The sequence below is a fragment of the Oncorhynchus mykiss genome, chromosome 13 (genome assembly GCF_057628025.1).
Source record: "Oncorhynchus mykiss isolate SJ-2025 chromosome 13, ASM5762802v1, whole genome shotgun sequence".
In the NCBI taxonomy this organism is placed as follows: Eukaryota; Metazoa; Chordata; class Actinopteri; order Salmoniformes; family Salmonidae; genus Oncorhynchus; species Oncorhynchus mykiss.
Window position 1 is genome coordinate 55,208,277 of NC_143034.1, and position 12,811 is coordinate 55,221,087.

The following is a 12,811-nucleotide window of genomic DNA, read 5'->3' on the forward strand; positions in this document are numbered from 1 at the left end:
CTTTCCACCAGATACTGGGAAATTAATTCACATTTCAGCAGGACAATAACCTAAAACAGGCTAAATCTACATTGGAGTTGCTTACCAAGAAGACAGTGAATGTTCCTGAGTGGCCGAGTTACAGTTTTTACTTAAATCAGCTTGAACATTTATGGCAAGATTTGCAATGATTTGACAGAGCTTGAAGAATTTAGAAATTAATAATGGGCAGATATTGTACAATCCAGGTTTGCAAAGCTCTTAGAGACTTACCCAGAAAGACTCACAGCTGTAATCGCTGCCAAAGGTGATTCTAACATGTATTGACTCAGTGGTGTGAATACTTATGTAAATTAAATATTCTGTATTTAATTTTCTATAAATTTGCAAACATGTCATTTTTCCATTACAGGGTATTGTGTGTAGATGAAAAACAATTTAATCAACTTTGAATTCACTTTACAATTTACTTTACATTTGGGAACTTGCATATCCTGAGGAAGCAGTGGTCATTTCATGGTCAATGATACAAAAAGAAGGCAAATGATAAGACAAAGGCGTAACACACACACTTAGACAATCATGCCCCGCCCTCTCCAACTTCCTGCTCCTTGCGTACTCCACCTCTCATTCCCTGTGGCCCGGCCCGTGTTTCCCTTCTTCCCCTGTCCCCATGTGAGCGCCTGCCACTCTGGCTCCTGGCTGTGGTGCTCTATCAGTGTCATCACTTAGGATGGACTCCCCACCACTCTACCTGCCTCTGCTGCTGACCAGTCTGCTCACCCTCTGTAAGGACCCAGCACTCTACTTTCTGAGCTCAGAAAGGTTACCTTTAGTTCATATGTATGTCTGTCTCTCACATCGCTTGCTTTCTATTCTTAATCCTCCTCCTCTGTCTCCCTCCACTTATCTCCACTCACAGGGCAAGGGGCAGGAGCTCAGTCATGTAAGTATGAGATACAATTACTTTCTGTATTTGATGGCACTTTAATAAATGCACCAGAGAGCTGGAAGAGTCCCGGCATAGAGACAGTTTGAGGGCAGTTGGTCCTCTCTACGGTTGATAAGCGCCTATTTTTATGCCTCACACAAAATAGTTATTTTTGTAGGAAATGGGTATTGTGAGTGTCTGGCTTCCTTGACATTTTCATGTTTTTCATTCGATTTATTGAAGGTATTTTAAGCAGAATACGCAGCTGGTTTCATTGTTTTGTGTCAGCATTTGAATGAGCTTCTGAGATGTTGAACCTATTTGATCCCCCTACATTCTCAGATACTGTAATGGTTTTATTTTTCTCAGCAACTTAGTTCATTCTGAGCTCTTGGTGGGGTATTGAGAGGGAGCTGGTGGCATATAACTGTAATAACAGACCGTATCTATTCCCGAAGGCTGAGTCACAAATTTGGCTCCAAAGTACTTTTGGCTCAGGTCTCAGCCTTTTCTCCTGCATGGCTGAGCTGTATGTGTTACCTATTCTAAAAGCATTACCAGGGAGGATATGGAACAAAATGCCCACTTTGTTGTGTCAGCTCAGGCCCAATAATGTTGTTGATATTGAGTGCGAACAGGAGCCAAGGTAAGGCCACAGACCTCCCAGGGGAGGGGACGGTTGCTCTGTGTTTGTTAGTGTTTTCCTCCTTTCCTTCCTCCTTCACCTCCTGCTTACTGTGCGGTGGAGTGGAGGGTCGCCAGGCACACCTCCTGCTTACTGTGCGGTGGAGTGGAGGGTCGCCAGGCACACCTCCTGCTTACTGTGCAGTGGAGTGGATGGTCGCCAGGCACACCTCCTGCTTACTGTGCGGTGGAGTGGAGGGTCGCCAGGAACACCTCCTGCTTACTGTGCAGTGGAGTGGAGGGTCGCCAGGCACACCTCCTGCTTACTGTGCAGTGGAGTGGAGGATCGCCAGGCACACCTCCTGCTTACTGTGCAGTGGAGTGGAGGGCCGCCACGCACACCTCCTGCTTACTGTGCAGTGGAGTGGAGGGTCGCCAGGCACACCTCCTGCTTACTGTGCAGTGGAGTAGAGGGTCGCCAGGCACACCTCCTGCTTTACTGTGCAGTGGAGTGGAGGGTCGCCAGGCACACCTCCTGCTTACTGTGCAGTGGAGTGGAGGGTCGCCAGGCACACCTCCTGCTTACTGTGCAGTGGAGTGGAGGGTCGCCAGGAACACCTCCTGCTTACTGTGCAGTGGAGTGGAGGGCCGCCACGCACACCTCCTGCTTTACTGTGCAGTGGAGTGGAGGGCCGCCAGGCACACCTCCTGCTTACTGTGCAGTGGAGTGGAGGGCCGCCACGCACACCTCCTGCTTTACTGTGCAGTGGAGTGGAGGGTCGCCAGGAACACCTCCTGCTTACTGTGCAGTGGAGTGGAGGGTCGCCAGGCACACCTCCTGCTTACTGTGCAGTGGAGTGGAGGGTCGCCAGGCACACCTCCTGCTTACTGTGCAGTGGAGTGGAGGGTCGCCAGGCACACCTCCTGCTTACTGTGCAGTGGAGTGGAGGGTCGCCAGGCACACCTCCTGCTTACTGTGCAGTGGAGTGGAGGGTCGCCAGGCACACCTCCTGCTTACTGTGCAGTGGAGTGGAGGGTCGCCAGGCACACCTCCTGCTTTACTGTGCAGTGGAGTGGAGGGTCGCCAGGCACACCTCCTGCTTACTGTGCAGTGGAGTGGAGGGCCGCCACGCACCAGGGAAGGGTCTTCCTCAGTCTGGAGGACTCTACCTGCACTGTAAAGGAGAAAGCATAGAGGGAACTCTCTGGCTGGTCTTGAAGAATAGTCCATTTAGCCTTGGGTATTTTGTACCCCAAATAGTAGTCTGCATTAGCCTTGGATGTCATGGTGTCTTTGTGTGTCTGTGTGTGTGGTTGTCTAGTATTCACCATAGATAGTGTGACACTCAAACTGGACCCAAGTGGTGAGGTAACCAGTGGGACCTTTATGGACCTGAACTGTGAGGTCAGCGTCAGCCATCACCAGTCCCACCCCCTGACACACAGCTTCAACTTCCTGAGAGACGATGTCCTGGTCTACTCCAAAAATACCACCGAACCTGCGGTCCTTCACCAGCTCACCCCGGCCAGGGCTGCCAACTCTGGCACTTACAAGTGCCAGGTCATACATAGTTCAAGACAAGAGCAAAGGCAGCAGCACCCACAGACTCACCGTCACAGGTACTGCTGAAATGGATCCATGATTATATTGACTTTCTGGTAAAACTCTCTAGATCTCTAGATCCCGTAGGGCGGTGCACAATTGGCCCAGCGTCGTCCGGGTCAGGGTTTGGCCGGGGTAGGCCGTCATTGTAAATAAGAATTTGTTCTTAACTGACTTGCCTTTTTAAATAAAGGTTAAATAAATGAAATAAAATAAAAATATCTTCATTCGTAATCCATTATATGTAGGTACATACAGTATCAAGTATTTTCCTCCTGATGATGCATGGTATGTGACATCCTAGTGACTGACACTGATTGTTCGACCACAGGCTTGCAGACGCCTGTGCTGCAGGTGACCTCCCAGATCCTGTTTGAGGGGGATGAGGTGGCAGCTACCTGCAGCGCCCCAGATGAGTCCGGCTCCCTGCTCTTCCACTTCTACCGGGACCAGGAGGAGATCAAGCAGGTGAGAGCCAGTGGGAACTCAGTGGAGACCAGGCTGGAGCTGAAGCATTCTGGGGACACACACCTGTGCTGTTACTTTGAAATCACCATGCTGCCTGATGCTGGGAGGTCCAACAACAGTAACACTGTCAAGGTCATGGTCAAAGGTAAGAGTGGGGTTGAATGCTGACTATATCTGTTGCATTTGTTATTGGAAGGTACCGGTTCAGATTTATAGTAGCTATGGGCATTATGCTTCTGTGTGCTTCAATATTTGAACACCCGTAAGAAAATAAATGTTGGGTTAAAGAGTTGCTCTGTTCTTCTGTTGTATCATTAAGAACTTTTCATCACACCCGTCATGAACATTCTTCCTGGTAAAGACGTGATTTTTTAAAAATGTTTATTTAATTTTACCCCTTTTTTCTCCCCAATTTCATGGTATCCAATTGTTAGTAGCTACTATCTTGTCTCATCACTACAACTCCCGTACGGGCTCGGGAGAGACGAAAGTTGAAAGTCATGCGTCCTCCGATACACAACCCAACCAAGCCGCACTGCTTCTTAACACAGCGCACATCCAACCCGGAAGCCAGCCGCACCAATGAGCCGGAGGAAACACCGTGCACCTGGCAACCTTGGTTAGCGTGCACTGCGCCCGGCCCGACGACACTATGCCAATTGTGCGTCGCCCCTCGGACCTCCCGGTCGCGGCCGGTTACAACAGAGCCTGGGCGCGAACCCAGAGTCTCTGGTGGCACAGCCCTTAACCACTGCGCCACCCGGGAGGCTGGTAAAGATGTGATTGAGGGTGACATTGTCGAGTTTGTCTGTCGAGTGGTGATCCCCCCACCCAATGTGACGGTCTTCCTGACCAAGGCCAAGAGGATGCTTAAGACAGCCTACATTAGTCTCAGTCATTCGCTCAGAGTGCTGGCTGAGGACTCTGGGGAGTATGTGTGCAAGGCGGACAGAGGCAATGTTCAGAAAGAAGCCTATGAGAGCATCAAAGTCAAAGGCAAGTATTGGATGTCTGACTGTGTTGTAAAAGGTTGGGCCACAGCGTGTGAGCGTTTTCTAACTTAATTTAATGTTTCGCCATTCCAAAGTATCTTTGAATTTAATGTTTGACACTCTGCTTTTTCTGTCTGATCCCCACAGAGTTGTTTTCCAAGCCAGTCCTGGTGATGAAGCCCAGAGAGGTGTTTGAGACAGAGCACTTCACACTGAACTGTGATACTGACCGCTATTCCCATGAGAGAATCAACATTGGGGACGTGAAGTACTCCCTGTACAGGAACCAGGTCCTACTGACATCAGGAGGGAACTACAGTGCCACAGCACGCCCCTCCCTTAATGGAAATTACTCCTGCCAGGCCCAAGCCCAAGGAAGAGGCCAAACCAAAAAGATCTTCAAAAACAGCACACAGATTGTCCTCAAGGCAAAAGGTGAGTCTCGCTGTGTGGTGTGGTGGTTAATTTCTTTACTTTCAAAAGAGGAGAGACAAACTTATCACACAAGTCAGAGATATACTTAAACTGAATCTTTATTAACTTATTAATAAGGAAGCAGGTCAATACAACCCACACATATAAAGTGAATCGATTGAGTGCCCTACGATAATGATGGCTGGTCGACGAATCACCCTCAGATGATTCGTTGAGAGCCTCGATACAAAGGTACAAAAGTATTTTATAGCCAAGATACACCCCCTTCAGTCTACATGACAAACAACAGACGTATAGAATGGGTTACAAGTTTAAGATTTGTATGAAAGATACTGTCTGCTGTGAATTATAAGTATCTGCTGTAATAACTTCTCATTGTGTAGAAACCAGGGTCTGGCCCCGAGCCATCTCTCCCTGGTAGCTTCCAGTCAGGCACACAGACACTAATCATGCTATGGAATGCGGTCTTGTTAGGTTTATCACCCAGAAGATATTGTAAATCTTCTGTCAGTGTTAAATCTCCTAGAGGCCCACTTTCAGTAGAACACACACAGATATATGAGTGTTCTAACAACCCCTTATTATGTTGCATAAAACAACCATTTGATGAAATAACAGCATTATAAAAACCTTGTAATTTCTGTTCTGACAGTGGATGGGGTCATATTAAAAACACTCTCATTCAACATTCTCAAACATTGCATGTGCTTTATTTTCTAACAGTTTTTCTCTTCTCTGGTCTCATTCTGTCTTATTCGTTCTCTTTTTTGTTCCCCCTCTCCCTCTGTCAGTGCCTGTGTCAGTCCCTCTTCTGAGCGTGGTAGGGGGCAGGTTGATCCTGGGCAAGCCCTTCCAGTTACAGTCAGAGTGACAACGGTAGTCTGCCCATCACCTACCCTGCTGAGCCCCCACAGACAAGCTGAGTTCAGGGTGGTCCGCAGACCCTGGGATCTGGCCCTCTTCAACATCACCTCCATCCATAGGAGCATTGACATCCACAGCTTCTCCTGCAAGGCCGAGAACAACCCCAGTCAGCCCTACATGGAGAGCTCAGGAGAGCACCTCCGACGCACTGCCACCATCATAGGTGAGTTGGCCACACCACCTGTTTATAACAGAACCAAATGTATACATACATACATACATACATACATACATACATACATACATACATAACATACATAACATACATAACATACATAACATACACACACCTACATATGGCTCTAGTTTATAAAAGGGAGATGCTGGTACAGTCAGTCTAACTGATAACATAGTAGATTTACTGTAATGACTCAACAACATTAATTCCCCACAGAGCCTGTGTCCAGGCCAGTACTGACCTTGACACCCAAAATGAGGGACGTGGCTGAGGGGGAGGACCTGACCCTAACCTGCACTGTCCAGCGGGGCACACCCCCCATCACCTACACATGGTATCACACAAAGAGTGCCCTGCCCCTGGTGTCCAAGACCACCAATGACATGCGATTATCCCACTCGTTTCAAGGTGTCAGTAGAGAGCACGGAGGCGGATACTACTGCGTCACTAACAACCCATCCAATGACAGCCAGAGGAGTGCCATGGTCACTGTTGGAGGTGAGAGGGGAAGGGATCTTGCAGATGAAAGCATTATCACACAGACACACTGGTGTGTGACTAGAAGTCATTTAGCTAAATCCACTGTGGCTGAACTTGACCTGAGGTAACCTCTGTAACCTTGCTGTCTGCAGTGAAGTTGGCTGGCTGGAAGAAGGGGCTGATCGCAGTCTTCTGCATCCTGCTCACAGTGTCTCTCATCATCATCATCCTCGTTAAGAAATGCCTTCTTCCATTCAGAAGAGAGAGAACAGTGGAGCTGTCAGTGTGAGTAGGCCTGGCTTTGACTTCATCATACTACCATAGTCTATTCACAAACCATTGAATGTACAGTGATGCACAATTCTTTGTTTGGGAAGATGTGAATATTAAATCGATAAAGGTCATATAGGAGTTTCCTGTTTAATTGTTCATTGTGTTTTCTTGTTCCCCTTCTCTCAGGAAGCCAGCAAGCACTAAAACAGACGAGACTCTGAGTCTGACCCATGGAGAAGTCAATGAGGCTGCCAATGGTAAGATCTGTCTACTGATTTACTGTACAGTAGAACCTATATCTGCTGTCAGGACTTCACACTACTAAACCTTTGGCCCATGATAGAAAGTTGATGGAGTCTTGCAGACCCCTACCATCTCAGCCCTAACCTTGCTCCAACCCTTCATCCTCTCAGGATGTCATCTCTCTTCCTCTCTGTGTGTTCCTTCCTCCTAGCTTGGCTCAGGGTAAAGAGCAGGTGAGGGGATGCATACCTAATATGGCAAAGCAATGAATGTTTCATCCAATTGAATGTGACCGGTGTCCTGTATGACTGACCCCTGGTCTCTGTGTTTTGCAGTCACTCCTGGGGTCATGGGAAGGAGCGTCTGGAGTGATCACATCTCAGGCTCAGGTGAATGTACCAGAGTTCATGAGGTCAACTCCTACATTTCAACAGTAGGAACATTAACTATGTGACTATTCATGTCTAACATTGTGTGACTTAAAACCCCGGCCTGAACCAGAGCCAAAACCAGAACAAGGATCAGAGCAAGACGGACAACTTGAATGACCACCATCAATATTTATTCTCTAATTTATTCAGCATATTGAACAACTGGAGCTGTTATTGATTTGAATGCATTTGTATATTTTCTATATTTTTTACACCTCTTCTTCTTAACCTTTTGTACAGTCTTTAAATGCCTGTAATTATGCCTTTGTGAATTGAGAATAAAACAATGCAGCAGAATGGGAGACCTTGTCCTGTGTCTCAATGAGACAAAAATAGTTATTGACGGTTTCCGTCATCTCTCCTGAGAACGTGCACATAGGATGTGTGTTGTGACCCAGAGGAAAATACACACAAATACATTTTCCTCCATTGTGAGCTGAGCTCCATGGACAGGAAGGAAACCTTTGAAGCCTGCAGGGTGTAGTGACAGTCATGCGCTGTGACACCCCCGTAGAGAAGTGTGACAATATGAGAAAAGAAAGTCTATACCCCCTGGTGGGGGACCAGGCAAACCACTCTCCCTCTCCTGACCAGAGGAGGGCAGCACCTTGCTTATGATTCAGTAGGGAAACTTGGTGCCGAGCTGCTGAAATCATGTGAGAGGCTTCCACTGTGTTTTAGCATCAAGGCATATCAGTTTCAGTTTCCTTCCTTTCATGGCTTTGATTGACGAGTAGTGACTCAATAAGTTATGAGTTCATACAGTAGTCAATTCCTTTTCTCAGTAGTTGGCTACCAGAGGAGATTAAAAACAGACAAACAAACTTTAAAGTGTAGGCTATATTGTCTTTGTACAAAGGTGTACACCGAACTGAAGTCATTTCAGAACCTCTCTTCAGTCTGGAAGACTAGTGGAGTCATCATGCCCAAGGGAACACAACAACATTACATTAGTAAGGTCTGTGCCATCACATATCCTTGATCACAAAATATAAATATCTATATTAGCTATATTATTTTTGTTTATTCAAAAAGCTTAATGAGACATCACCAAGGTGATCTGAACAACAAAGGCCTATAGCCCACAAGAGGTTGATTCGTTCATTAATATCATGGCACATGTTGTTGACTGTCCAGCTCATGTGGATTTGCCTTTTGACAGGAAGCTCTTAGGGAAGTTGAAAGACTGACCAACCCTGTGTGAAAAGCCATAAAACCCCGACAACACAGCTAAACACCCTCAGCCTGCCACCCACTTAAATGCTCTCAACCACATGCCCAGTTCAGTCTAACGTATACTGTATACCACAGCCCTTAGGATGAAGCATTTATCTTCATTAGAGATAGCCCAGTCCCTTGTTTGGATTATGTTTCAGTTATTTGTGTGTGCATGCTTCAGCTGTGTGTGTGTTTGTGTGCGCACCTGTGTGAGACAGAGAGGGAGCAGTACAGAGGGGGAAGTAAGGGTGAACACAAGAGAGAGAGAGAGAGAAAGAGAGAGCTCTAGTGACAGTGTGTCTGAGCTAGGGCTCCTCCTTCCCCACCTCAGGTCATGTGGAGTTTGAATCGCCATCCTAGCAAGCATGAATGTAAGGAAAAGTTCAGAGTGACAAGTCCAGCCACCTTTAGTGTAGTCAAACTATTCACTATTGATTCTCGTACTGGAAAGTTCGAAATGTAACAACACACTAGAATATTTCATGTCCATGCAAATCTATTTTGTAATATGATACGGTAAGAAAGAAAATAAGTACTGCTATTTTAGGTAATCCCCCAAGGGGAAGACAAAACGATCGATAAAGACGGCCCCTTTAAGAGGAGGCCTTGGGTCCAATCTATGAATGGATAGTTTTCCAAAATGCGTTCCAAAATGAAAACCGAATCCATCTCCGTGTTTCAGCAGTCTGGATCTCTGCAGGTTGTTATTACTGTATCGTTACATCACACCCGGCAGTTTCAGCTTTTAGAGTGTGGGTGAATGAATCATATTACTTAACAGGTCTGTCCTGACAGCGGTTAGCAGCATATTTTGAGAACTGGCAGCGGGAGGTCATGTGCTGCTATGGAATTAAAATGACTGTAGCAGAAGTAGAATAAAGAAGAATATGGTGGCTGGGTATTAATGAGCGGGTTTTAACCTGTTCAAGCAATTTTTGGACGACATTTACTATAGCTCAGATTGGCTTTTTCATTTTCAACTGCACAATAATAAAGCCAAAGTTCTATAAGTTTACACCCTGTGTCCTATACTCTCTTCCTCCGCAAGGACAGAACATACAGAAATAACCCCACGTTTGGTGTATCTGCTGAGGCCATCTCCTGCATACCTCGCGGCGTCAACCCGGCCACCCTCCTCTCCAAACCCTGACATGTCCTGGCCATGGATGGTGCTGTCCTCTTCAGAGGGCCTGGTCTGATGTTTGAAGAGCCTGTCTACCCTGTCAAATACACACTGCTGCATTTACCATGTTCCTGCATCCATCATGTGAGGTCATGTGCTGTCATAGACGCTGTGGATTCCTGTTACATGTCATCTGCCCATCTGCACAGGAGAAGACCAGACGGTACGTCCTCCCTAGTCACAAGACCACTGGCGTGGTAACTAGATAGGACAGGTTTTCTTAATGTCTTTATAATGTTGATACAGTAGGAGAGAGTGATAAATGTGTCTTTGGGACTTTTCACTTTTAGAAGTGTGGGACGCTGTGTCCCTTTATTTTTACTGCTTGTGTGTTCGTGTCTCAGCAAGGAAACCTGATCTGGCCCCTCCTGTATCTGAAGCAGGATTCCAGCTACACCATTGGCTACGCTGCTAAAATTGGCACGTTGACCCCTATGAATATTATGTTTTTCACTTGGCCTTATGGGGCCAGTGTTGTGCACTGCTGAGACTCAGTGGTGAGGTCATCGCGGCAGCAGGTTCATTGTTCTTAGATTTGCTACTATCACAAATGAAGACGTTTCCAGGTACTTATGAGTTTGTGCTTTACAGTTGTACACAGTGTTCAAGATTACTGTGTTTTTCAGATATCGCAAAATACTGCTATCAGCAGACACCATAGTTACAACATGATTGTCAACATGATGTAAACTTTATGTTCATTTTCCCCCTTTCATGAGTAATGGATCAGCTCATCTGATTCAAATCTCAGACAGTCATTGAAGTCATGTAAACAAGCAACAAGGTATGTCATACTGTATAACACTACATACGAAGAATATAGTAGGTTTACACAAACAAGCTCAGCTCCCATCCTAACATTGACCTCTTGTCTCATACCAGAACATTGACAATATAACTCCTGCAATGTTAAACAGGTCTATCTATTCCCCCATGTTCACTGAACAAAAATATATAACATGCAACAATTTCAAAGATTTTTCTGAGGTACAGTTCATATAAGGAAATCAGTCAATTTAAATAAATGAATTAGGCCCTAATCTATGGATTTCACATGACTGGGAATACAGACATGCATCTGTTGGCCATAGATTCCTTAACAACAAAGGTAGGGGTGTGGATCAAAAACCAGTCAGTATCTGGTGTGACCACCACTTACATTCGACACCATCAGACATCTGTCCAGACAGTTGAAACCGGAATTCATCCGTGAAGAGCAAACTTCTCCTACGTGCCAGTGGACATCAAAGGTGAGCATTTTTCCAAGTCAGTTACGACGCCAAATTGCAGTCAGATTAAGACCTTGGTGAGGACAACGAGCATGCAGATCTTTGTGCAGAAATTCTTTGGTTGTGCAAACCCACAGTTTTATTAGCTGGCTAATCTCAGTTGATGCCGCAGATGAAGAAGATGGATGTGAAGTAGAGGTCGACCGATTTATCGGAATGGCCGATTAACTAGGGCCGATTTCAAGTTTTCATAACAATCGGAAATCTGTATTTTTGGACACCAATTTTGCCGTACACTTATTTATTTATTTTATTTATTTTTTACCCCTTTTCTCCCCAATTTCGTGGCATCCAATTGTTGTAGTAGCTACTATCTTGTCTCATCGCTACAACTCCCGTACGGGCTCGGGAGAGACGAAGGCTGAAAGTCATGCGTCCTCCGATACACAACCCAAACAGCCGCACTGCTTCTTAACACAGCGCGCATCCAACCCGGAAGCCAGCCGCACCAATGTGTCGGAGGCTACACCGTGCACCTGGCAACCTTGGCTAGCGCGCACTGCGCCCGGCCCGCCACAGGAGTCGCTGGTGCGCGATGAGACAAGAACATCCCTACCGACCAAGCCCTCCCTAACCCGGACGACGCTAGGCCAATTGTGCGTCGCCCCACGGACCTCCCGGTCGCGGCCGGTTACGACAGAGCCTGGGCGCAAACCCAGGGACTCTGGCGCTGCAGTACAGCGCCCTTAACCACTGCACCACCCGGGAGGCTGCCGTACACCTTTACATCTAAATGTACACCTTTATTTAACTAGGCAAGTCAATTAAAGAACACATTCTTATTTTCAATGACAGCCTAGGAACGGTGGGTTAACTGCCTTGTTCAGGGGCAGAACGACAGATTTGTACCTTGTCAGCTCAGGGGATTCAATCTTGCAACCTTACAGTTAATTAGTTCAATGCTCTAACCACCTGCCTCTCATTGCACTCCACGAGGAGCCTGCCTGTTACGCGAATGCAGTAGAAGCCAAGGTAAGTTGCTAGCTAGCATTAAACGTCTCTTAAAAAAAACAATCAATCATAATCACTAGTTAACTACACATGGTTGATGATATTACTAGTTTATCTGATCCACCTCTACGCAGACGACACCATTCTGTAAACTTCTGGCCCCTCCTTGGACACTGTGCTAACTAACCTCCAGACGAGCTTCACTGCCATACAACTCTCCTTCTGTGGCCTCCAACTGCTCTTAAACGCAAGTAAAACTAAATGCATGCTATTCAATCGATCACTGCCCGCACCTGCTCGCCCGTCCAGCATCACTACGGTTCTGACTTAGAATACGTGGACAACTACAACTACAAATACCTGGGTGTCTGGTTAGACTGTAAACTCTCCTTCCAGACTCACATTAAGCATCTCCAATCCAAAATTACATCTAGAATCGGCTTCCCATATCGCAACAAAGCATCCTTCACTCATGCTGCCAAACATAAGCTCGTAAAACTGACCATCCTACTGATCCTTGACTTCGGTGATGTCATCTATAAAATAGCCTCCAACACTCTACTCAACAAACTGGATGCAGTCTATCACAGTGCCATCCGTTTTGTTACC

The 12,811-nt window shown here is 46.4% G+C and overlaps 1 long non-coding RNA gene and 1 pseudogene across 2 annotated transcripts; both read left to right on the forward strand.

Annotated features, from left to right (window-relative positions):
* Nucleotides 1–613: 613 nt before the first annotated feature.
* On the forward strand, nucleotides 614–7,706 carry LOC110486562 (platelet endothelial cell adhesion molecule-like; annotated as a pseudogene). The gene is made up of 12 exons (XR_016486007.1): nucleotides 614–767; nucleotides 902–925; nucleotides 2,857–3,154; nucleotides 3,469–3,750; nucleotides 3,925–3,968; nucleotides 4,373–4,601; nucleotides 4,745–5,032; nucleotides 5,824–6,119; nucleotides 6,351–6,632; nucleotides 6,767–6,899; nucleotides 7,074–7,144; nucleotides 7,466–7,706. The product of XR_016486007.1 is annotated as a platelet endothelial cell adhesion molecule-like (transcript).
* A 513-nt stretch (nucleotides 7,707–8,219) lies between these two features.
* Nucleotides 8,220–10,742, forward strand: LOC149978931 (uncharacterized). Its single transcript, XR_016486008.1, has 2 exons — nucleotides 8,220–8,519; nucleotides 9,833–10,742. It is a non-coding gene; the product is annotated as an uncharacterized LOC149978931 (long non-coding RNA).
* The last annotated feature ends 2,069 nt before the right edge of the window (nucleotides 10,743–12,811 follow it).